This window comes from Saccopteryx bilineata, chromosome 8, assembly GCF_036850765.1.
Source record: "Saccopteryx bilineata isolate mSacBil1 chromosome 8, mSacBil1_pri_phased_curated, whole genome shotgun sequence".
Taxonomy (NCBI): domain Eukaryota; kingdom Metazoa; phylum Chordata; class Mammalia; order Chiroptera; family Emballonuridae; genus Saccopteryx; species Saccopteryx bilineata.
Window position 1 is genome coordinate 99,267,725 of NC_089497.1, and position 26,601 is coordinate 99,294,325.

The window sequence follows — 26,601 nt, forward strand, 5'->3', positions numbered from 1 at the left end:
TAAGCATCTTTTCATATATCTGTTGGCCAGTTGTATTTCTTCCTGGGAGAAGTGTCTATTCATGTTCTCTTCCCATTTTTTTATTGGATTGTTTGTTTGTTTGTTGTTGAGTTTTATGAGTTCTTTGTATATTTTGGATATTAGACCCTTATCTGAAAAGTTGTTTGAAAATATCATTTCCCATTTAGTTGGCTGTCTGTTTATTTTGTTATCAGTTTCTCTTGCTGAGCAAAAACTTCTTAGTCTGATGTGGTCTCATTCATTTATCTTTGCCTTCACTTCCCTTGCCTTTGGAGTGAAATTCATAAAATGCTCTTTAAAACCAAGGTGATGAGTTTAGTACCTATGTCTTTTTCTATGTACTTTATTGTTTCAGGTCTTATATTTAGGTCTTTGATCTATTTTGAATTAATTTTAGTGCAAGGAAACAACTGTAGTTGAGTTTCATTCTTTTGCATGTGGCCTTCCAGTTTTCCCAGCACCATTTGTTGAAGAGGCTTTCTTTTCTCCATTGTGTGTTGTTAGCCCCTTTATCAAAAATTATTTGACCATATATATGTGTTTTATTTCTGGGCTTTCTATTCTGTTTCATTGGTCTGAGTGTCTATTTTTCTGCCAATACCATGCTGTTTTGATTATCATGGCTCTATAATATAATTGGAAGTTGGGTATTGTAATGCCCCCAGCTTCTTTGTTTTTTCTTAAAATTGCTTTGGCTATTCAGAATTTATTAGAGTTCCATAACAATCTGATGATTTTTTGTTCTATTTCTTTAAAAACTGTCATTAGAATTTTGATGGGAATTGCAATAAATTTGTATATTGCTTTGAGTAATATGGTCATTTTAATTATATTTATTCTTCCTATTTAAGAACAAGGGATATTTTCCCATTTCACTGTATCTTTTTCAATTTCCTTTAACAATGCTTTGTAGTTTTTATTATATAGGTCCTTTACATTGTTTGTTATGTTTATTCTTAAGTATTTTATTTTTTGTTGTTGTTGTTGCAACTGTGAAGAGGATTATTTTTTTAGTTTATTTTCTCATGTTTTGTTGGTGTCATATAAAAAGATAATGGACTTTTGTATATTAATTTTGTATCCTGCAACCTTACTGTATCAGTTTATTGTTTCTAGTAATCTTTTTGTGAAGTCTTTGGGGTTTTCGATGTATAGGATCATATCATCTGCAAAAAGTGAAAACTTTACTTTTTCTTTTCCAATATAAATGACTTTTATTTCTTTATCTTGTCTGATTTCTCTGGCTAGAACTTCCAGCACCACATTTAATAAGAGTGGAGAGAGTGGACAACCCTGTATTGTTCTTGATTTAAGGGGGAAAACCTTCCATTTTTTGCCATTTAATATGATGTTAGCTGATGATTTATCATATATGGCCTTTATTATGTTGAGACATTTTTCTTCTATACCCATTTGTTGAGTGTATTAAACATAAAATTGTGTTGTATTTTATCAAATGCCTTTTCTGCATCTATTGATAAGATCATGTGGGGGTTTTTTCTTTGTTTTGTTGATATGGTGTATTATGTTAAGCATTTTACATATGTTGAACTATCCTTGAGATTCTGGGATGAAGCCCACTTGATCATAATGTATTAATTTTTAAAATATACTGTTGTATTTGATTTGCTAGTATTTTGTTTAGTATTTTAGCATCTGTATTCATTAGAGATATTGGTCTGTAGTTTTCTTTTTCTTTTTTTGTGCCGTACTTGCTGGGTTTCAAGTGCTGAGGTTGTGTTGGCCTCATAAAATGTGTTTGGAAGTATTGCTTCTTCTTCAATTTTTTGGAAGACTTGGAGTAAAATAGAAACCAAGTCTTCTTTGAATTTTTGATAGAATTAACTAGTAAGCCGTCTGGGCCTGGACTTTTATTTTTGGGGAGATTTTTAATATTTTTTTTTTATTTCCTCCCTGCTTATGGGTCTGTTTAGGCTTTCTGCTTCTTTATGACTCAGTTTAGAAAGATTGCATTGTTCTAAGAATTTATCTATATCTTCTAGATTGTTGAATTTGGTGGCATATAATTTGTCATAGTATTCTACAATAATTATTTTTATATCTTTGATATCTGTGGGGATTTTTTTCTTTCATTTTAAATTTTGTTTATATGAATCCTTTCTCTTTTTTTCTTAGTGAGTCTTGCCAAGGGTTTGTCAATTTTGTTGATCTTTTCAAAGAACCAGCTCCTTGTTTTATTAATTTTTTCTATAGTTTTTCTGTTCTCTATTTCATTTATTTCTGCTCTGATTTTTATTATTTTTTTTCTTCTTCTGTTTTGGGTTGTCTTTGTTATTTTTCTAGTTCCTTTAGATGTGAAGTTAAGTGGTTTACTTGAGATCTCTTTTGTTTGTTCATATAGGCCTGTAGGGACATAAACTTACCTCTTATTACTGCTTTTGCTGCATCCCAGAGATTTTGATATGTTGTATTGTTTTATTTCTTTTGTATATATCTTTTGATCTCTGCACTTATTTCTTCTCTGACCCACTCATTTTTTAAGTATGTTATTATGTTTCCACATTTTTGTGGGGTTTTTATACTTTTTTTTTTACAGTTGCATTTTAGTTTCAAGGCTTTATGATCAGAAAATATGCTTGGTATAATTTTAATTTTTTCTGAATTTGCTGATGTTATTTTTGTGGTCCAACATATGGTCAATTCTTGAGAATGTTCCAGCCTGACCTGTGGTGGTGCAGTGGATCAAGTGTCGACCTGGAGCACTGAGGTTGCTGGTTCAAGACCCTGGGCTGTCCCGGTCAAAGCACATATGGGAGTTGATGCTTTCTGCTCTTCCCCTTCCTCTCTCTCTCTTCTCTAAAATGCATAAATAAATAAATAAATAAATAAATAAATAAATAAATAAATAAATGTTTTAAAATAAAGTGACCAAAATAAAAGAGAATGTTCCATGTACACTAGAGAAAAATGTATAAACCGTTCCTTTTGGATGAAATGTTGTGGAGATGTCTATCGTATACAATTGCTCTAGTGTTTCATTTAAGGCCAATGTTTTTTTATTGATTTTCTGTTTGGATGAATTATCTAGAGCTGTCAGCAGTATATTGAGTTCTCCATGTATGATTGTACTTTTGTCAATTTTTGTTTTTAGGTCAGTCAGTAGCTGTTATATATTTTTGTGCTCCTTGGTTTTGTGCATATATATAAAAAAGTGTTATGTCTTCTTGATTCATTGTCCCATTAATCATTATGAAATGACCATTTTTGTCTTTGAGTACTTTTGCTGTCTTATAGTCAGCATTATCAGAAATGAGTATTGCGACACCTGCTTTTTTTTGTATGTTACTTGCTTGGAGTATTGTTTTTCAGCCTTTCACTTTGAATTTGTTTTTATCCTTATTGGTTAGATGTGTTTCTTATAGCAGCATGCAGTTGAATTTTCTTTTTTAATCCATTCTGCTACTCAGTGTCTTTTTATTGGTGAGTTCAATCCATTTACATTTAGTGTAATTATTGAAAGTTGAGGGTTTCCTATTGCCATTTTATATATTGCATTCTTTAATTTTGTATCTTGTTTAATTTTTCTTTTTTGTTTATCATTTGTTTTTGTTTGGTTGTAATCTATACTTCTTTCCTCTGTTACTTCTTTTTTTAAGTCATGTGCTTCTGTGGTGGTATTTTTCAAGGGTGGTTATCATTAAGTAATGGAAAGGAAACCTACCATGTGTATTATAGTACACTATCTTATGAGTGCTTCACTCCATTATTCTTTACTACTGTTAATCTTTGTCCTCTCCCCATTTTTGTTTTTGTTGTCACAGTTTAAATTTGGTTTTATTGTGTTCTTGGTAGAGTTTTTACTTGTGGTTTTGTTTGTTTCATTCTTTGGAAAATCCCTTTAGTATTTCCTGAAGTAGGGGTTTTCTGATGATAAATTTTCTTATCTTTTCTGTGACTGTGAATGATTTTATTTCTTCTTTGTATTTGAAGGATAGCTTTGATGGGTATAGTATTTGTGGCTGGAAGTTCCTCTCTTTCAGAACTTTAAATATTGGGGTCCACTCTTTTCTAGATTGTAGACTTTCTGCTGAGAAATCTGATGAGAATCTAATAGGCCTTCCTTTATATGTTGTATTCTTCTTTTCCCTGGTTGCCTTGAGAATTTTTTTTTTGTAGTTTGTTCCAATTTATTTATGATGTGCTTTGGAGTAAGTTTGTTGGGGTTAAGATGGTGTTCTGTTTGCTTCTTGAATTCAGGGCTTTAGTTCTTTCCATAGGCTTGGGAAGTTTCTGTCTATTATTTGTTTGAATATGTTCTCCATTCCATTTTCTCTCTCTTCTCCTTCTGATATACCAATTATTCTTATGAAGTCTTTTTGATGGAGTCAGGCAATTCCTATAGGGCTTTCTCATTTTCTTTAATTCATGAGTCTCTCCCCTCTTCTCTCTGTTGTGCCTCAAGTTGCCTGTCTTCTTTGTCACTAATTTTCTCTTCTATCTGACCTGTTCTATTAGCTAAGCTTATTACCTCATTTTTCCATTCATGAATTGAGTTTTTTATCTGTTTGATTTGTTTTCAGTTTTAATTTCCTTGGTAATATATTCTTTCTGTTCATTGAGTTGTTTTTTGAGCTTCCTAAGTTGCCTTTCTGTGTTTTTCTGTATATCTCTGAGTATTTTTAGGATTTCTATTTTAATTTTTTTGTCATTTAACTCCAATGTTTTCAATCTATTAAAATATTTTCTATAGATTTTTTGACATCTATCTGTGCTACATCTTTGTCTTTTGTATCCATGATACTTGATTTTATTTTTTTAATGTCATCTGAGGGTGAGTTTTTAATAATACTAAGGAGAATTAATAAAGAATAAAAATTTGGGATAACGTCAGAGTGATGGCGCGGTAGGAATTGATACCGAAAATCTCCCCATAAACTCAACAAGTTCTTCAACCAGAAACAGAAAAACCTATCCTTGGAGTCTTCAGATGCTTCACAACACACCTAAAGGTAGGGTCGAGTGAAAGATTGGCTAGATATATGGTCAAACCCTGGGGGAAATAAGGAGTAAGAAATGCTCCGCCTTCCTCTCTAATCCAAACAGGATGGCTTTCACTGAGAACTGAGAATAGAGAAACTAAGGCAGGCATAGGGAGTGAATAGATCCAGGCTGCAGTACAAACAGCCAAACCAGGCTGTGGCACGGAGATCCAAGCCATGGAAAAACCTGGGCAATTCAAGCTAACATGCGCGCCAAACCCATACAAAGAAAGACAAGTGGGGCAGCCATTTTCCGCATCTCCTGGTCGGTGCACGCGTGGATAGTGGGCAAGAGATTCCTATGAACACTTCAGGGGTGGGCACAGCCCATGCTAACCAACAGAGAAGCAGAGTCAGAGGCCTCTGTGTGGACAAAAAGCAGAATCTCCTAGGAGCCCCAGAGCCCTGAGGGGACCGGGCACGGGAAGGGAGCTGGAGCCAACTCCAACGGCGGAACTTTTCTGTGCGGGAGGTAGGCTTTCTCGGAGTGAGAGGCATCCCACCTGAGCCTGATATCCTAGTCAGCGCGCACGGAGATTCCTCCAAACTCCTCAGGGGTGAGCGCCCATGTTTTCCCACAGAGGAGCAGAGTCAGAGGCCTGTGAGCAGGCCAGGAGCAGAATCTCAGGCCACCCTAGCCCCCTGGGAAAGCCGCACAGGGACAGAGCGAAAGCCAATTCCAACACCAGAACTTTTCCGTGTGGGCAGAGGGCTTTCTTGGAGTGAGAGAAAGCTTGATTCCAAACTGGCCTGATATCCAGGTCGGCGCACACGGAAAGTGGGCAAGAGATTCCTCCAAACTCCTCAGGGGTGAGCACCCGTGTTTTCCCACAAAGGAGCAGAGTCAGAGGCCTGTGAGTGGGTCAAGAGAGGAATCTCTGAGCTGCCCCAGCACCCTGAGGGGGCCGTGCACAGGGATAGAGTGAGAGCCAATTCAAACGCTCGATCTTTTCCGTGCAGATAGGGAGTTCACTCGAAGTATGACACGGCTGCTCTGACATCCTGGAGGGTGCGCACGGAGAGTAGGCAAGAGATTCCTCTGAATGCCTCAGGAGTGGGCACCCGTGTTATCCCACAGAGGGGCAGAGCCACAGGTATTTGAGGGGGTGGAAGTCCCGCCTGATTATGCTAGCAGCTCTGACTGACTGAGCCTTACTCAGAGCCCTGTGCTGAGTGGGAATAGAGTGGGGAGTTGCCAGCTCTTTGAGCCTCTTACTATCCAGGCAGAGGCAGCAGCAACCCCATAGCTGGATTATCAGGCTTCTAATTATGGAAGGAAAGACTAGGAGAGAGGCTCCAGGAACACTCTCACAGTGAGAGACCCTCTCATTTTTGGAGCCTATAAACACTAATGAGCCTCGACTGCCAACGAGACTGAAGCCCAATACATGACATTGCCATAGAGAATTATCAACTGAAAACCTCTTCAAGAGCGTGCCACAGGGGCAGAACCCGGGTTACAAAGTCACCGATCAGGAAGAGAGACAGAAAAGAAAAAGCAAGATGATAACTTCTTAAAATCAAGAATAATCTGCAGACTTTATAACCTATCCCATTTTATTATATTTGTTCGTCTGTGTCTCTTTTCTTCATTCTTGATTTTTTGTTTTTTGTTTCTTTCTATTCCAATTTGGTCATTTAATTTTCTCTCAGTCTTACTCTTGCCTCTCTTTGATCTACACTACCCATAAGTGTTACATCTCCCATTATCTTTTCTTTCCTCCTCCTTTCTCCCTATGAGGGTTGCAATCCAAAACCCCTAACTCTCTCTCCCTTTATCCTCCTTTTTCTTTTTTCTTCTTTTAGTGGTTCCATCTTTCTCTCTCTCTCTCTCTTTTCTCCCTCTATATTAGTCTCTTCCTTTCTCTTTTATGTCTTCTCTCATTCAAACCTCAATAACGAACAAATTATCTTATCTGGGACTCAAACTTAAGTTTGTGGCATTTTGAAGGGTTTTTACTTCACCTTTTTAACACATTAGCAGTACTCCCATCCCTGGCTCTCCATTTATCTAGTTCTTGTTCCACTAAATACAATAGTAATTTTTTAATTTTCCACCCCTTTTTCCTGTTTCCTTCTTATTCCTCTCATTATAACTCTGATTCAGCCAACACCTAAAAGCAAATCATTTTATTCTTGACCCAAATTTTTTCCTTATTTGCTTTTTGTGGGTCTATACTGCCCCCCCTTTATATATATATATATTTTTTTCTTATATTTATTTATTTTTTTATTTTTCTTTTTTTTTCTTTTTCCTTTACCCCTTTATTACTTCTCCCCAATTCAGGCCCTCCACTACAGGTATGGTTTGTTCTATTTAATACAATATAATTCACAGTTCATCACAAGATTTTCTCAAGAAAGAGGGGACAGGAGAGGAGAGGAAAAAAGGATGGGAAGAAATAATTCCCTTTTTTCTCAAATTTTTATCTTATTTTATTTTTCTTTATTTAATGATTAATTTTTTTAAAAAAACTGCAATTTTTATTTTTATTTTTATTTTTTTAACTTTTTATTTCTTATAAAATTTCATTAATACTATCAAAAAACCACCCTCAGATGCCATTAAAGAAGAGAAAATCGAATATCATGAATACAAAAGAAAGAGAGGTAACACAGAGAGATGAGGAAAAATCTATGGAGAAAAAATTTAAGATACTGGAAACCTTGGAGTTAAATGACAGAGAATTTAAAATAGAAATCCTAAAAATACTCAGAGATATACAAGAAAACACAGGAAGGCAATTTAGAGAGCTCAGAAAACAACTCGATGAACACAAAGAGTATATCTCCAAGGAAATTGAAACTATAAAAACAAATCAAACAGAGATGAAAAACTGAATTCACGAGCTGAAAAACGAGGTAACAAGCTTGGCTAATAGAACAGACCAGATAGAAGACAGGATTAGTGAAATAGAAGACAAGCAACTTGAGACACAACAAAGAGAAGAAGAAAGAGATTCAAAAATTAAAAAAAATGAGATAGCCCTACAGGAATTATCTGACTCCATCAAAAAGAATAACATAAGAATAATAGGTATATCAGAGGGAGAAGAGAGAGAAAATGGATTGGAGAACATACTCAAACAAATAATAGATGAGAACTTCTCAAGCCTCTGGAAAGAACTAAAACCTCAAATTCTAGAAGCAAACAGAACTCCAAGTTTTCTTAACCCCAACAAACCTACTTCAAGGCACATCATAATGAAATTGGCACAAAGCAACAGCAAAGAAAAAATTCTCAAGGCAGCCAGGGAAAAAAAGAATACAACATATAAAGGAAGGCCCATTAGATTATCATCAGATTTCTCAACAGAAACTCTACAAGCTAGAAGAGAGTGGACCCCAATATTTAAAGTCTGGAAAGACAGGAACTTTCAGCCACGAATACTATACCCATCAAAGCTACCCTTCAAATATGAAGGAGAAATAAAAACATTCACAGATACAGAAAAGATGAGAGAATTTATCACCAGAAAGCCCCCACTCCAGGAAATACTAAAGAGGGTTCTCCAGTCAAATACAAAGAATAAAAAAAACAAACAAAACCACAAGTAAAAGCTCCAAGAAGAACATAACAAAACCAACTTTAAACTCTGAAAACAATAAGAAAGGGGGGGAGAGGATGGAGATTAACAGTAGCAAAGGGTGATGAAGTGCAAAAGTACTCACAAAACAGTGCACTACAATGAACAGGGTAGGAACCCTTTTCATTACTTAATGGTAACCACCATTGAAAAAACCACCACAAAAGCACATGATTTAAAAAAGATAGCAACAGAGGAAAGATGTATGGAACACAACCAAATAAAAACAAAAGATAGAAAAACTAAAGAGAAGAATCAAACAAGGCACAAAACTAACAGAAAGCAATCTATACAATGGCAATAAGGAACTCACAAGTGTCAATAATTACACTAAATGTAAATGGATTAAAATCACCAATAAAAAGGCACAGAGTAGCCGAATGGATCAAAAAAGAAAATTCAACTGTATGCTGCCTACAAGAAACTCATCTAAGTAACAAGGATAAAAACAAATTCAAAGTGAAAGGCTGGAAAACAATACTCCAAGCAAATAACATCCAAAAAAAAAGCAGGCGTAGCAATACTCATATCTGATGATGCTGACTACAAGACAGCAAAAGTACTCAGAGACAAAAATGGGCATTTCGTAATGGCTAAGGGGACACTGAATCAAGAAGACATAACAATTGTTAATATATATGTACCAATCCAAGAAGCACCAAAATATATAAGACAGCTACTTATTGACCTTAAAACAAAAACTGACAAAAATATAATCATACTAGGAGACCTCAATACACTGCTAACGGCTCTAGATCGGTCATCCAAACAAAGAATCAACAAAGATATAGCGGCCTTAAACAAAACACTAGAGCACCTGGATATGATAGACATCTACAGGACATTTCATCCCAAAGTGACTGAGTATACATTTTTCTCCAATGTACATGGATCATTCTCAAGAATTGACCATATGTTGGGCCACAAAAACAACATCAGCAAATTCAGAAAAATCGAAGTTGTTCCAAGCATATTTTCTGATCATAAAGCCTTGAAACTAGAATTTAACTGCAAAAAAGAGGGAAAAAAATCCACAAAAATGTGGAAAGTAAACAACATACTTTTAAAGAATGAATGGGTCAAGGAAGAAATAAATTCAAAGATCAAAAGATATATACAGACAAATGAAAATGAAAATACAACATATCAGAATCTATGGGATGCAGCAAAAGCAGTGATATGAGGGAAGTTCATATCACTTCAGGCATATATGAATAAACAAGAGAGAGCCCAAGTGAATCACTTAACTTCACACATTAAGGAACTAGAAAAAGAAGAACAAAGACAACCCAAAACCAGCTGAAGAAAAGAGATAATAAAAATCAGAGCAGAAATAAATGAAATAGAGAACAGAAAAACTATAGAAAAAATTAATAGGACAAGGAGCTGGTTCTTTGAAAAGATCAACAAAATTGACAAACCCTTGGCAAGACTTACCAAGGAAAAAAGAGAAAGAACTCATATAAACAAAATCCAAAATGAAAGAGGAGAAATCACCACGGACATCATAGATATACAAAGAATTATTGTGGAATACTATGAAAAACTTTATACCACTAAATTCAACAACCTAGAAGAAATGGATAAATTCCTAAAACAATACACCCTTCTTAGACTGAGTCAAGAAGAAGCAGAAAGCCTAAACACACCTATTAATAGAGAAGAAATAGAACAAACCATTAAAAACCTCCCCCAAAATAAAAGTCCAGGCCTAGACGGCTATACCAGCGAATTTTATCAAACCTTCAAAGAAGACTTGGTTCCTATTCTACAGAAAGTTTTCCTAAAAATTGAAGAAGAAGCAATACTTCCAAACACATTTTATGAGGCAAACATAACCCTTATACCAAAACCAGGCAAGGATGGCACAAAAAAAGAAAACTACAGACCAATTTCTCTTATGAATACAGACGCTAAAATATTAACAAAATTCTAGCAAATCGAATACAACAACATATTAAAAAAATAATACATCACGATCAAGTGGGATTCATCCCAGAATCTCAAGGATCGTTCAACATAGGTAGAACGGTTAACATAATACACCATATCAACAAAACAAAGAACATAAACCACATGATTTTATCAATAGATGCAGAAAAGGCTTTTGATAAAATACAACACAATTTTATGTTCAAGACTCTCAACAAAATGGGTATAGAAGGAATATATCTCAACATGATGAAGGCCATACATGATAAACCATCAGCTAACATCATACTAAATGGCACAAAACAGAAGGCTTTCCCCCTTAAATCAGGAACAAGACAGGGTTGTCCACTCTCTCCACTCTTATTTAATGTGGTACTAGAGGTTCTTGCCACAGCAGACAAGACAAAGAAATAAAAGGCATCCATATCGGAAAAGAAGTAAAGATATCACTTTTTGCAGATGATATGATCCTATACATCGAAAACCCCAAATAATCCACAAAAAGACTACTAGGAACAATAAGCCAATACAGTAAGGTCACAGGATACAAAATTAACATACAGAAGTCAATAGCCTTTCTATATGCCAACAATGAAACATTTGAGAATGAACTCAAAAGAATAATCCCCTTCACAATTGCAACAAAAAAATAAAATATCTAGGAATAAACATAACAAAGAATGTAAAGGACTTATACAATGAAAACTATAAATCATTGTTAAGGGAAATCAAAAAAGATATTATGAGATGGAAGAATATTCCTTGTTCTTGGTTAGGTAGAATAAATATTATCAAGATGGCTATATTACCAAAAGCAAAATACAAATTTAATGCAATTCCCATCAAAATTCCAATGACATTTTTTAAAGAAATGAAGCAAAAAATAATTAGATTTATATGAAACTATCAAAAGCCCTGAATAGCCAAAGCAATGCTAAAGAAAAAGAATGAAGCTGGGGCATTACAATACCTGACTTCAAACTCGATTATAGGGCCACGACAATCAAAACAGCATGATATTTGCAGAAAAATAGACACTCAGACCAATGGAACAGAATAGAAAGCCCAGAAATAAAACCACATGTATATAGTCAAATAATTTTTGATAAAGGGGCCAACAACACACAATGAAGAAAAGAAAGCCTCTTCAACAAATGGTTCTGGGAAAACTGGAAAGCCACATGCAAAAGAATGAAGCTAGACTACAGTTTGTCCCCTCTACTAAAATTAACTCAAAATGGATCAAAGATCTAAACATAAGACCTGAAACAATAAAGTACATAGAAGAAGACATAGGTACTAAACTCATGGACCTGGGCTTTAAAGAGCATTTTATGAATTTGACTCCACAGGCAAGAGATGTGAAAGCAAAAATTAATGAATGGGACTACATCAGACTAAGAAGATTTTGCCAGCAAGAGAAACTGATAACAAGGAAAACAGACAGCCAATTAATTGGGAAATGTTATTTTTAAACACCTGCTCAGATAAGGGCCTAATATCCAAAATATACAAAGAACTCATAAAACTCAACAACAAACAAACAAACAATCCAATAAAAAAATGGGAAGAGGATATGAACAGACACTTCTCTCAGGAAGAAGTACAAATGGCCAACAGATATATGAAAAGATGTTCATGTTCATTAGTTATTAGAGAAATGCAAATCAAAACTGCAATGAGATACCACCTCACACCTGTTAGATTAGCTATTATTAACAAGACAGGTAATAGCAAATGTTGGAGAGGTTGTGGAGAAAAAGGAACCCTCATCCACTGTTGGTGGGAATATAAAGTAGTACAACCATTATGGAAGAAAGTATGGTGGCTCCTCAAAAAACTGAAAATAGAACTACCTTATGACCCAGCAATCCCTCTACTGGGTATATACCCCCAAAATTCAGAAATACTGACTCGTAAAGACACATGCAGCCCCATGTTCATTGCAGCATTGTTCACAGTGGCCAGGACATGGAAACAACCAAAAAGCCCATCAATAGATGACTGGTTAAAGAAGATGTGGCACATATACACTATGGAATACTACTCAGCCATAAGAAATGATGACATCGGATCATTTATAGTAAAATGGTGGGATCTTGACAACATTATACGGAGTGAAATAAGTAAATCAGAAAAAACCAGGAACTGCATTATTCCATACATAGATGGGACATAAAAGTGAGACCAAGAGACATTGATAAGAGTGTGGTGGTTACAGAGGTAGGAGGGAGAGGGAGAGGGAAGGGGGAGGGTGAGGGACACAAAGAGAACTAGATAGAGGGTGACAGAGGACAATCTGACTTTGGGTGATGGGTATGCAACATAATTGAATGACAAGATAACCTGGACATGTTATCTTTGAATATATGTATCTTGATTTACTGATGTCACCCCACTAAAAATAAATAAATTAAAAAAAAATTTAAAAATAGATAAAAAATAATTTTAAAAATTATTTTTTTCCTTTTTTGAGAAAATATGAAAAACTGAGAATTATATTGTGCTAAATGAAATAAAAACTACCTAGAATGAAGGGTCTCAGTTGGAAAAAAGTGACAAAGGGCAAAAAATGAGGTAGGGACTCATAAATTGCAAAAAAGGAAAAAACTTGGATCAAGAATAAAATAATTTGCTTTTAAATGACAGTTGAATGAAAGATGTAGTGAAAGAGATAATAAGAAAAATAAAAAAATACTATTGAATTAAGTGGAGCAAAAACTACATAAAATGGAGAACCAGGGTTGGGGGGAATGCTAAGGAGTTAAAAAGCAAAGTAAAAAGCACACAAAATGCCACAAAAAAAAATTGGAATCCAAAATAAAATAATTTGTGAGTAAGGATCGAATGAGAGAAAAAGTGAAAGAGAAAAAAAAACTAAGAAAGAGAAAGAAAAAAGAGGAAAAAAGGATAAAGGAAGAGAGTTAAGGTTTTTCGAGTGTAACCCTCATAGAGAGAAAAAAAAGAAAAGAAAAACAATGGAAAATGTAACACCTATGAGTAATGTAGTTCAAGATGAAAAGAACAAGATAAGCAGAGAATAAAAGAACCAAGGTGGCGATTCCTGGTCAGGGCACACAGGAGATGCGCCCAAATGCTTCTCCACCCCTACTCCCCTCCTTCCTCTCTGTCTCTCTCTTCCCCTCCCGCAGCCAAGGCTCCATTGGAGCAAACGATGGCCCGGGCACTGGGGATGGCTCCTTGGCCTCTGCCCCAGGCGCTAGAGTGGCTCTGGTTGCAACAGAGCAACGCCCCAGATGGGCATAGCATCACCCCCTGGTGGGCGTGCCAGGTGGATCCTGGTCGGGCGCATGTGGGAGTTTTTCTGACTGCCTCCTGGTTTCCAGCTTCAGAAAACAAAACAAAACAAAACAAAAGGACTAAGGTGGAAGAAAAAAATAAAGATAATAAAATGAAAGAAACAAAAAAAGTGGAAAATGTTATAAAGAGTGGATTATTTTTGATTTTGAGAGTTTATCTTCTTTCTTTTTCTTTCTTCTTCCACTTCCTGGTCAGTGTCACTGTATCCCAGGCTCTGTCCCTGTGGCATGCTTAGGTAGATGTTGGTAGTTGATATGTCACTGTGGTGATGACATATACTAGGCTTCAGTCTTATTGGTAGTTGGGGCTTGTTAGCATTTGCAGGCTTCAAAATTGAGTGAGTCTTTTTTCCCAGAGCCGCTCTTTATGTCTCTCCTTCTTGAATTAGCAGCCTGGTGATCAAGTTATGAGGTTGCCCCTGCCACCGCCTGGAGTGTAAGAAGCCCTAAGAGCTGGCAAATCCCTACTCTATCTCACTCAGCACAGGGCTGTGGGTAAGGCTCTGTCAGTCAGAGCCACCAGCATAATCAGGAGGGCTAGGAGCCAATTGATTTTAATGTGTTTTTCTATGAGCCTCCAGGCATGTCTAGTATTCCTCAGCACTCTGTGGGAGCACTCTCCCCAGGCTTTTTGCACTTTGTAACCTGTATTGGCTAACATGAAGTTGCCCTAGTTGCTGCCTGCAGAATAAGAGGTCTTAAAAGCTTCCAATTTCCTTCTTTTAGCATACAGCCCTAAGTATGAAAGCTCTTCTGATCAGAGCCACTAGTTTAAGTGGTTAGATGGGGTGTGTTGACTTCTATTCAGGCTTTTTTCTAAGGTTCCCCAGATATATCTAGTTAAGTTTGCTTTAGCATCTGTGGGATTGCTCTCTGCAGGCTTCTTTCTTATTAAAGATTCTACAGCCTAGTCTGTCCAACTTCTGCAGTGTTCTCTGAGGTCTGTTTCATAGGAATGTGTTTTTCACCCTGTATTGGCTGGCAGGCTGTACTCTTGTAAAGCCAGTAGCAATGGCCACCATCACAGTAGCCTGGCCCATGCAGGTTTGCATTGGATTTGGACAGTTGGTAAAGAAACAACGGAGCCAAAAACTGGTGGGCCATCATCTTTAATCCTAGCTTGCACCTGGCGGGCAAGTAAAAAACACACACTGCGCTCCAAAACCCACTCACATTCAGTACTCACAAAGCTAATGACTTATCCAAGTTTCCTAGAGTCAAAGGTTTCTGGCTCACCAGACTTATTCAACTCTGTTTTCCATCTCCTTCCTTCTCCCTGCACAAACTGTGCACAAACTGGCTTCTCACTCAACACTTTGCCATCTTGGCTACTTCTCCCAGCCTCCTCCACATGGCCCTTCTCTGCTCTCTGCTGTCTCCTCTAATGCTAATCTCAGGAACTAAGAGTGCAAGCTCCTGTTCTGCCCCCCATTTTATAGTGCAGAAATAAAAACCTTTAATCCAATATACAAAATAGGGAAGTCTCTAATACAAAGTCACTTATCTGGGGCATAATGGGATTGCACCACTCCACATCAAAAAGGATGGGAAAGGCTTAGTCCTAAAACTAAACCCCAGGCTACAAGGATCCTGCCTGCCCACAGCCCGCCCCCCACACACACTAATATTACCTGGGCAACAGGCTTCCATATGGGCAGTGCCATCTTTAACAAAGTGAGCATAATATATTTTATCTGCCCGACAACTCCTAATTATACATGGGAGGGGAGAAAACATGATATTTTGGCATAAGTTTATACCTTCTGTTTAGAAATACATATATTAATTATATGCTTTCAGGAAGGAAGGGGTGGTTTCCATGGGAACAAATGCCTGCAAATGATTCATTAGCCCAAGAAAAGATTTAATTATTTTCTCCCTACTTCTGCCTAGCCATTGACCCTTCCCCCATAGGTATGGGGGAAGGTCAGAGAATGCAAGTCTCCTTCCTCTTTCTGCATTAACAAACAATGCCATCTTGGTCTTATGCTAATCACACAAGCATAGAAATCACACTTACAAAATCCCTCTGCATGCCTTGCCCAAATTAATAAAATGTTCTTTAAATTTCTTAAAATATTGATATTAATTTTGTAGCTTTTCGCACTTACAACAAAGCCATCCAGGAAACTCAAGGCTCCCCTTCCCTGATACTGAAAGGAACACACTGGATTTCAGGACCATCTGAACATCTGGTGGTTTTGTTTCAGCAGCTCCTAAGGCCTCTGACTCCCTCCTAGAGTGGGTGAGGTGAATCCTGCCCAGCCCACCGACTCTCATTAACTTTCAGTAATAACTGTGTATTGTATGTAGCATTGACCCTTGAAGGGCTACCATCCAAATGTTGCGGGGGGGGGGCACCACAGGGGTTGTGTGGAGGGCTGTTGAATGTCTCCAGTCAATATTCCATACCTACCTCCTGCTGAGTGAGTATGTGGAGTGGGTTGAATGTTGGCATTACTCATTCATGTATGGGAAGATAAAATCAGGGTTTTGTCTAAAACTTGTCAGCAGCCTGACCCAGAGGGTTGAGAAGGGTGTTGACATGCTCTGGAAAAATGACTTTTTTTTTTGAGGGTGAACTGTTTCTAGCCTGGGAGACACAGAATGGACAAGGGTATTAAGAATACAAGCTCCTGCCCTGGCCAGATACATTTGTTCAGTTAGAGCATCATCGTGAAGTGCAGAGGTTACTTGTTCGATTCCTGTTCAGGGCACATACAGAAACAGCTCAATGTTCTTGTGTACCCTCTCACTACCACTGCCCTACCCCCTTCCTCTCTCACAGAAATCAATTTTTTAAAAAGTGCAAGTTCTGAAAAAAAGCGAGATGAGCAGGAAGTTCAGGAGACATCCTAGAAAGGGCAATAGCCAAGAGCTCATGACTAGCCACTGGGCCAGGAATTCCATCCCAGTATAGCCTAGGCTTGGAGGTGCCTGGCCTTGTCATTAAGTAAGCCCTTGGTCTTTATTTTACTTATTTTTTCTAAAGATTTTACCTATTCTTTTCAGAGACAGGGGAGGGGGAGAAAGAGAAGAAGATACAGTAAAAGAGACAAGACAGACAGACAGATGAGGGGGAAGGAGAAGGAAGCATCAAGTTTGATATGTGCCTTGACAAGGCAAACCCCAGGTTTCAAACCAGCAACCTCAGCCTTCCAGGTTGACACTTTATTTATTGCACCACCACTGGTCACACACTTGACTAACTTCTAACATGTACTTGGGGAAGGGTGACGAGGTCCTTTTCTCAAATGCCATTTGCTCTCTTTTTGGTATATCTGTGCTGCTGCTGTTGCTGCAGCAGCAGCAGCAACATTGAGGTGATGAGGCAGGCTCCAGGCACTACTGTATCCACTTTTTTGGTAAAGAGACTATAGATCTTCTGGTAAGTGTCAAGGCCTGAGTCAGAACCCCGAATGGTTTTTGTTTTGTGTGTGTGTGTGTGTGTGTGTGTGTGTTTGTTTCAGTAACATATCACTGGAAGGGCTTTGTTTTCTTTTTCTTTTTTTTTAACTTTGGTGAGCTTAGGCCCAGTACTGGTGTAGGAGCTTCTTTCAGTTGTTCAAAAGCCCCTTGTTGCTTTCCTTCACCAACAGAGGATGGCTGACCCTTGTCAATGGCTCCTCCTCAAAGCCCTATAGTGGGGTCTGGACCTCTCTCCATAGTCTGAAACCTACCATCTGCATTACATATCCTGTGAAACCTAAGAATTCTCGAAGCTGTTTCTGGGTGCCAGCCCCTCAAGAAGGTAAAAAATGGCCTGTATACTGGTTGAGGATAGTGTTCCTTTCCCAGGAGTTCGCAGAAGAACTAGGCATTCTATTTCTCATGGTATCATTTGTGCCTTGTGCCTTATCCTGGATCCATAGGACAGGTCTTCGGCCTAGTTCCTGCAGAAGAGAACAGAGAAGTAAGCCAAGAGAACAGAGAAGTGAGCCATTTTCACGTTAAATTCTTTGACTACCAGCCACCCGCCCCCCTCCATTCTCCTGAGGAGGTGGTGGGTCCCTTGGGATTTCCTGGCTGTTGCCCATACAAAAAAAAACGTGGACTATCTTTGAATCCCCGAGGGAGTACAGTCTGGGTTCCTCATCGGTCCACATCCCTGAGTATCTGTTCTCTGTAAAGCAAATAAAGATCATCTAGCTGGGTCTAGTGCTGTTGTTAATGTTCAGGGTTTCATGAACAGGAGCCGCAAAGGAATGAGGCACCCACAACAATACCACAAATGGAGAACCCCAATCTCTCCAAGATCAAGGTGCCTTGGAGAGGGCAGTTATCTAATTTATTAGGCAGAATTATGTCATCTTGCATAAGAAACTAACAAGCAGAACACCACGTGCAATTTTATTGCTTAGTTTTGCAAAACTGATTAGATTTTTCTTGCCCTTTATGAGACATAACACCATCTGCTGTCTGATTCCAGACCTGCAGAAAGCTCTGGTTGGGCTAAACAAAACACCCACGTCCTTGGGCCTCTCCTGGGCATGACTTTAGTGTTTGGCCTCATGAGTGTTTGGCCTCGACCTTCACTTTCCCAGGATAGGAACAGAAAGTCACTTTGTGCTTCAGCTTTCCTCCAACATAGTAGGATGCAGGAGAAGGCATTCGTAAAGTCTAGTACAGAGATCTGTTAGGTTTGGTTAGGAATCCCCCCCACAGTAAAAGGATTTGGTGGGGTAGACTAACCACACCATTGATCTATCACCCTTAGATCTTGAACTACTTATAGGCTCTCTTTCTCTCTAGCTCTCTCTCTCTCATCTCTCCCTCCCTCCATCCTCTCTATCTATTTCTTCTTTCCATCTGGAATCAATAAAACAAACATTAAGCAGGCAGGCAGGCAAACCGCATGGAGGAAAGGAAAGGAAAGGAAGGGAAAGAAAGGGAAAGGAAGGGAAGGGAAGGAAAGGGAAGGGAAGAGAAGGGAAGGGAAAAATAGGGGAAGCAAGCTAGCGGAAAGGAAAGGCTAACTGGGTCCTTAACTATCCTACATGTAAGGTACCTATGTGTTCCTTATAAACGATTATGTGTCTAAATCAAAACAGGGACCACTGCCTGCCTTTGTGAACACGCACGCCTAGACTTCCCTTTTCACTGTCCACTGTGGCGCCCTGCTCCCGTTATGCCCTATGGTCCCTGAGGCGATCCACGGGAAGGGACCAGCTTCCATCCAGAATTGGTTCCGCCCCTGGCCCCCGAGTGTCCGGCCTGGTGGGCCCAAGGGCCCAGTGGGGGACCAACTTTATGCCACCGAGGCCCCCGTAGGGTCAGCTTCCCCCCTCCCTGCACCCCACTGGGGGAGGAGAGAAGAGCCTAGGGGAGACTGGGAGGAGAGCCACTGCAGGGGTGGATCGGGCCATGGGGCCGCCCCCCCTCACTCGTTCGACTCCACGGGGAAGACAGAGCTGGCTTGGACACGTCGGGCCCCTCCCACAGGGGTTGGGGTTGGTGAGGTGGGCGTAAGCGGGCACAATGCTCATGACGGCCGCCTGGGACCCAGCACTTACTCTCATGCCAGGCACGGAGCAGGGGCCGCGGTGGGCCGGGAAGGCGACAGCACACCCGTGGGGGGGATACAAGGCCCTGGAAGGGACAGGAGGCAGATGGGGGATGGGAGCACACGGGCAGCCCCCCCCCCCCCGCGCGCCAGCACCATTGCTTGGTGAGGCAACCCTGCGGTAGCATTGGCGGTGGCCTGGCCCAGGGGCCGCAGCAAGGCGAGGGGGTGTGACTCCAGCTCAGACGAGATAAAGAAAGACTGGGAAGAGACAGAAAAAGAGCACGTGGGCACCCAATCGAAATCGCACAGGGCTCGTGTGAATCTCACCACCAGAAGGCCCCTCCAAGCACAGGGGAGAGAGATGAGAAGCATTAACTCATAGTTGCAGCACCTTAGTTTGCTTTCTCACGTATGCCTTGACCAGGGGTTCCAGCCGAGCAAGTGATCCCTTGCTCAAGCGAACGATCTTGGGCTTCAAGCCAGCAACTATGAGGTCATGTCTATGATCTCATGCTCAAGCCAGTGAAGTGACCCCACGCTAAAGCTGGTGATCTTGGGGTTTTGAACCTGGGTCCTCATCATCCTAGGCCAACACTCTATCCACGTGCCACTGCCTGGTCAGACAGGAATTTTTATAAAATAATACAGCTATTAAATGGTAGAGTCAGTAATGGTTGATATTGAATTGGCAATACTGCTGGATGGCAGATGCTGCTACTTGTCCCTCAAAGTCCATTTTCCTTTCTTCTTTTGATAAAAGAATCCCTGAGATTTATTTGACCACATGGCTGCCCATCTAGACACTACATTTTCCAGTCTTCCTTGCACCAGCTGACCATGCACATGTTATTAAACTCTGACCAATGAGATTTGAGTAGAAATTATATATGCATGTGGAATGAATGTTTTCTTCCACTTACTTTTCTTCTTACTGGCTGGAAGGACAGTTTTATACTGAAACTGGAGCAACCATTTGGACCATGAGATGTAAATCCCAGGTTGAGGATGGAAAAGCATCCTACCTGGCTCTCCAAGCTCCATGGAGCCACTATATCCACCCTGGGCTGCTTATACGAGACAGGAATAAAGTTCTCTCTGGATAAAGACACTGTTTTATTGGCTCTTCCTCTAGTTAGTGAACCTGCATCCTAATCAACATATATTGAATGCCTGACAAGACTATATACTCTATTTACATGAGGAAGATTAACAGCTGTTTTCCCGGGACGTTCTTCTGTGCCTGGCACATAATAAGAGTCTCTACAAATATTTTAATGAATACACAAAATCTCAGTGTGAAATAGTACACAGTACAGTAGAAGCCCTCTTATCCGACATGATCAGGGGTGGATTATCTTATTTCAACTTAAAACAAAAAATACATTTATTTTCCATCTGTCAAAGTGTGACTAGGCTCTTTTCTTTGAGAATACAGCCAATGATTGGCTCCATTTCTTTCTTCCATAAACTTCACCAGCTATATATATATCACCTACACATTGCAATTTGCTCACTTAAGGTGAAACAAAGTGCAAAATTCATCAGATTTTTATATCTCTCAGTCTATAATAACCTCCTTGCTTATATCTAATTCAAAAAATTTTGAAAGTGACTCACCTTAATCAAGTTTTTTAATAATTTAACATTTTTTTCAAAGAAACAATGCTTTAAAATTTTTTTTATTTATTGATTTGGGAGGGGTAGAGAAACATTATTTTGTTGTTCCACTTATTTATGTATTCCTTTTTTGATTTTTGTATGTGCCCTAACCAGGGATCAAACTCATAATCTTGGTTTTGTTACATCCCAGGAGACAGACCACAGCAAACCCAAAGTGAATTTTATAAGTTTTATTGCAAACCTGTTCAGGGACTGCAGGCAACCCCCGCAAAGGAACACTGCAGCGCCAAGCCTCTAAAATGGCTCCTTTTTATAGGGTGGCCATCTAGGCTGAGCAAGCAAGCAGAGTTTACAAGGGCAGAAGAGGTGTGATTAACTGACCTTATTCTTGGCTAAGTCTCTATGGTAGGGCTTCCTTGCTGTTGGGTACATAGAGTTCAGTGGAAAATACTGCTACATTTCTAACGGTTGTTTATCTTTTGCCTCCAGCCATGTACTGGGTGTACTCAGTTTTCACGACTGGTGGCCTGCACTGCTTGTCCTAAGATGTCACATTCCCCCCTTTTCTTCTTACTAGTTCAAACTATTGAACTTTGGTATTGCTTATCCGAACTGGGTATAATCTGGTAGGACTGAGCTAAGATCATAAGTCTTAAAGTATCTATTCTTTCTTGAACAAATGCAACTAAATGATTGACAATAATTGGTCCACAGATGAGGATGAGTAGCAGTATTAAAACTGGCCCAGCTAATGCAGTAAGGAAGGTTGTTAACTAAGGGGACCAATTAAAAAGATTTTGATACCAGTTATTGTCTTGTAATTCCTTTTTCCTATCTTGGAGCCTTTTTCTTAAAACTTGGATACTTTCTCTAATTATTCCTGAATGGTTAGCATAAAAGTAACAAGCTTCTCCTAGAGCAGCACATAATCTTCCTTGTTTTAGGAAGAGTGAATTTAGCCCTCTCCTGTTTTGAAGAGCTACCTCTGCTAAAGAATCTACAGCATGTTCAAGGTATGACATCTGAGTTTGTAAAATAGATATATCCTTTGAAAAAGTCAAAGATAATTGTTTAATTCTAGTTTCTAGGGTGATGTGAGCAGATGCTCTTGTAGCTATGGCTCTAGTGATCCTTAAGGTTGCTATGATAGGTAAAAGTAGGGGTACAGCTCTTTTAGCTCTGTACCTGATGTTGGGTTGGAGAAGGAATTCAGAGTTTCCCCTGTATAGGTAAACCTGAGGTACAATATAGGTAGATATACAAAAATCATCAGAGATGTTAGGTAAGATACATTTGCTGACTCAAGATAAACAAGAAACCCAAGTTCCTTCTGTTGCTTTTAGTACCCATGGTCTTCCGGCTGCCGGTGGACTGATGTGAGTCATGGAGAGACAAGAATTCTGATATGCAATGGTGGTGGGGTCCGTCAGTTCTCCTAAGGTAAAATAATGTCCTTTTCCTTGGAATCTGGCCAGAGAGATGCATCCTTCCTGTTCACACTCAACAAGGGAGTCTGAATCATTTACAGTGACATTCTGAAAAGAAACATTAGCTCCTAATCTAATATAGTAGGGAGGTTGAGGATCCAGGCAAAGCCAAGAACTCTTAGTAGTTTCGAGTTGGGAGCTATTTAGGACTAGAAAAACAGAGTCTAGAAGTGTGAAGATAGAAGAACTCTGTTCTAATGTGGGGTCAGGAGGTGCTAAGGTGTTAGCAATAGGGGTAGCTTTATTGGGTGATACAGTTTCTGGACTATGCGAAGCAGTAAAATTGGGATTTAATTCTTCTTTAGGTGAGTCAGCTTTAGGGGGCTTAAAGGCTTTAAGTAAGGTATGAGTTAATCACCTCAAGAGAGGCTTGCGAGCCTCGGGGGGTAACTTCTTGATGGTGAAGAAGGTTCCTGGATCTGAGGCCCCACATTTTCCCTGTATTCCAACTTGGATCTTGGGGTTTCTTAATAGTAATGATGGTGGGGTTACAGTTATCTTTAGCACAATTTTCATCCTATCTATTATTTGGTCTTTTTCCCCCTGGTCTTATTCCTAATCTGAGAAGGTTTATGTCTGGGTCTTGTTTAGGAGGACTCTACTGGAATTCACTAACAAGAGTCTCACAACCCTACTTTTTACAATAATAATCAGCGATAGACCCACAAGTACGGTGCTGCCCAGAAGGGGGTTCAGGACAAGCATAATGAGGAGTATACCATAGGCTCTATTTGTAATGTGGGGAGAGCATCTGCTACCTATGGTATATGAACTAGGCCAGTCATCTAGGAGGGGGCTCCTTGCTGAATCAGAGTACCTCCAAGCCGCTGGTGAGTCACAAAATTTCTCATGAAAGAGTTTAGAAAAATCTACTGACAAGGTGACAGCTGAAGTAACCCAAGTTTGATTCCTGGCAATTACAGACCTATCTTGAGTTCTAATGAGGACTCACTTACTGCGGCTAGGGGTTCCTGCTTGAGTGAAAGTCAGTGTAAATAGGATTACCCCAGTGATGATGTAAACCGGAGCTTTACAGGTTCTGTAGGGTCCTTTTGTACCTTCTATTGTTTATCCTTAGTGGATATGTGGTCAGGATGTGCTCGCTTTACCTGGCTGTGATGAATCCAATGTTTGCGGTTTGCTACCTTAACTGCTGTTGGAGTAGCTAGAATAACAAGGTGAGGTCCCTCCTAAATGGACTGAAGGTTCTCACGATGGAGCCGCTTGACCCAAACCCACTGTCCAGGCTTAATGGGAGGCTCGCTAGAATGCAGGTGCTGATTAGGTATTTTTTGGGTGTGGGAGTTGGCTTCTGCTCACACTGCCTTGATGGCCTGTAAGGACTTAAGGAACTGTGAGTTATCAAATGGGGTTAACATGCTTGAATTTAACTTGGGCAGGATAGGAGGAGGTCTTCCAAAAAGAATTTCAAAAGGGGTTAAGCCTTTATAGTAAGGAGAGCACCTAGCATGGAGAAGGGCAAAGGGTAGGAGGCCTACCCAATCATCACTTATTTCCTCTCTTAATTTAGTTAAAGTTTCTTTTAGGGTTCTATTTATTCTTTCTATTTGTCCTGAACTCTGTGGCCTGTATATGCAATGAAGTCTCCAGTTAATACCTAGAGCTTTGGCTAAATTTTAAAAAACTGAGGCTATGAAAGCCGGACCATTGTCTGACCCCAGAGCAAAGGGAAGGCCAAATCGAGGGATAATCTCAGAGGTGAGGTACTTGAGCACAGTGGTAGCAGTTTCATGCTTTGTAGGGAAGGCTTCAACCCATCCTGAATAAGTATCAACAAAGACTAGTATGTACTTGTATCCATATCTTTCTTTCTTTACTTCAGTATTACTTCCTAAATTTCACCTGGAGAGTGTCCCGTTGTCTTTCCTTAGGTATATTCTTCTATTGGCGTGGGTTTACTTTTGCACATACAAGGCATCTGGATACTTCTGATTCTACAAGACTACTTAAGTAAGGTATGTAATAGTGCCTTTGTAGCAAGGAAGTGAGCTTGTTAATACCCAGGTGAGTTCCTTGATGTATTTCCTGAATTAAACTTGTTCCTATAGCCTTAGGTATAAACAGTCTCTGATTGGGTAGTTGCTTCTATCCACTAGGTAAGTCTCTGCAGTGTAATTTATTTCCTAATTGAATTTCTTTTTCTAAATAGTGAGGCTTCTCAGGTAAAAGTCTTTCTGGAAGTAAGGGAAGGATAGTAACTGGTTCCCTGGGTTTTAAAGCAACTGCTTTTACTGTATCATCTGCTAGGTTATTTCTTTTTGCTATTGGATCCAACCCCTTTTGATGTTCTTTACAATGTATAATAGCTACTTTAGCTGGTAGCCAAATGGCTTTGAGGAGTGCTAAAATTTCTTCTTTATTTTTAATTTCTTTCCCTCTAGAAGTAAGAAGGCCTCTCTCCTTATATAAAGCCCCATGTACATGTGCAGTAGCAAAAGTATACCTGTTGTCCATGTAGATGTTGACAGTTTTCCCTTTTGTCCATCTTAAGGATTGAGTGAGAGCAGTCAGTTCAGCCCTCTGGGCAGAAGTTCCTTGTAGAAGAGACTGGGCCCATATTACCTTGTCCTCTGTTGTTATAGCTTCTCCAGCTCTTCAGACCCCCTGGTTGAGGAAGCTACTCCCATTGGTGGAGAGAGTAGTTTCTGCATTCAACAATGGGAAGTCCTGAAGATCTGGGCAGAGACTGGAAATAGTGTCAAGAAGTTCAAGGCAATCATGATCAGGGCCGGGCTGTTCCTCTGTCTCAGGCAGCAGGGTTGCCTCTATTAACAAAGATGGTTCCTCTATTAACAAGTATTCCTCTGACAAGGATACTGTTACTAATATGGATGGGGTTGAAGCTGGATTTAAAGTTAACATAGTTGCCTCCCCATGGAAGAAGATGGTAGCATGTAGTTTGCATAGGAGGTCTCTTCCAAGGAGAGGATAAGGATACTCTGGCATTACTAGGAACAAATGAGATAGTTACCTTCCCAAGGTCAGTGATCCTTACCTTCATCCATGGGTATGACTTAGCTTTTCCCGTTGCTCTGACAATGGCGGTCTTCTTTGAAGAGAGTAGTCCTGTAGCTTCTTGTAGTACCAAATAAGTGGCCCCCGTGTCCACAAGAAATTTGGCGGGCTTCCCATCAATGGACAGTGTTACCATGGGTTCCTGGGGGCCTAATGGTATGGAACCCTGGCCCCCTCAGTCTTGATCCTCAAAGAGGACTTCAGTTTTCTGTCCCTTCTTCTCCTTTAGCTTAGGACACTTATTTTTTCAATGCCCAGTCTCCTTGCAATAAGCACATTGATTCTTGTCTAGAGGCAGTCTACTATTCTGCTCTTTCCTTTGTTGCCATGGACAGCGTGGCTCCTAGTAATGGTGTGAAATTAAGAAAACACACTTATCAAAACAAAAACAATGGGACCAGGAGGACTCTTCAACATACCTGGCAGTATCTGAGTGCCCCATAGCCCCAGTTTGCTTTATTATATAGCCATATGCAAATGAAGGACCTTGATACAAAGTTGCACATCCAAGGCTAAGACAGGAACTTTCCCAAGGCAAAACCATGATACATTAGTGAAATCTACCAACATCTAAAACAAACAAATAGTCAGAGAAAGGGCATGTATATTGCTTCCAGCAACCCAAGGAAGCAAGTAGAGTGGGTGCAAATACTCAGCATCATAGCCAAATATGGAGATGGAAGGGGGAGAACTTAGCCTTTTGCTACAATGGCTTGAATTTACAATGGTTTTTTGCCATTTATGGTCCATAACATATCCCCCTTTTCTTTTTTATTTTTAATTTGTGTGCTGAGATTTGCACTCATCGGATTTCCTAGTTTTCCAGATTATAATTTGAAGGTAGACTAAAAAATACAGAACAAACACAGAATTAGTATAGCCAATACTAACAAGATACCCAAATATTCTAAAACATTAGTGATTAAAGCCTTTAAGCAAACTCTTGGCCAATACAACAAGAATCCATAAAAGAGTAGTGTCCTTAACATGTTCACCAAGTCCAAGTTGGCACCAACAACCATTCCAAATTTCTGCAAATGCAACCCAACCCCAGCTCAGTCCATCCAGAGCTGTCACAGGAGCAAGAGTCCA

At 39.5% G+C, this 26,601-nt stretch overlaps 1 pseudogene; it reads right to left on the reverse strand.

Moving 5' to 3' along the window:
- The window catches only part of LOC136311731 (tetratricopeptide repeat protein 24-like), a 192,242-nt pseudogene that overhangs the window by 153,379 nt on the left and 12,262 nt on the right, over positions 1-26,601 (reverse strand).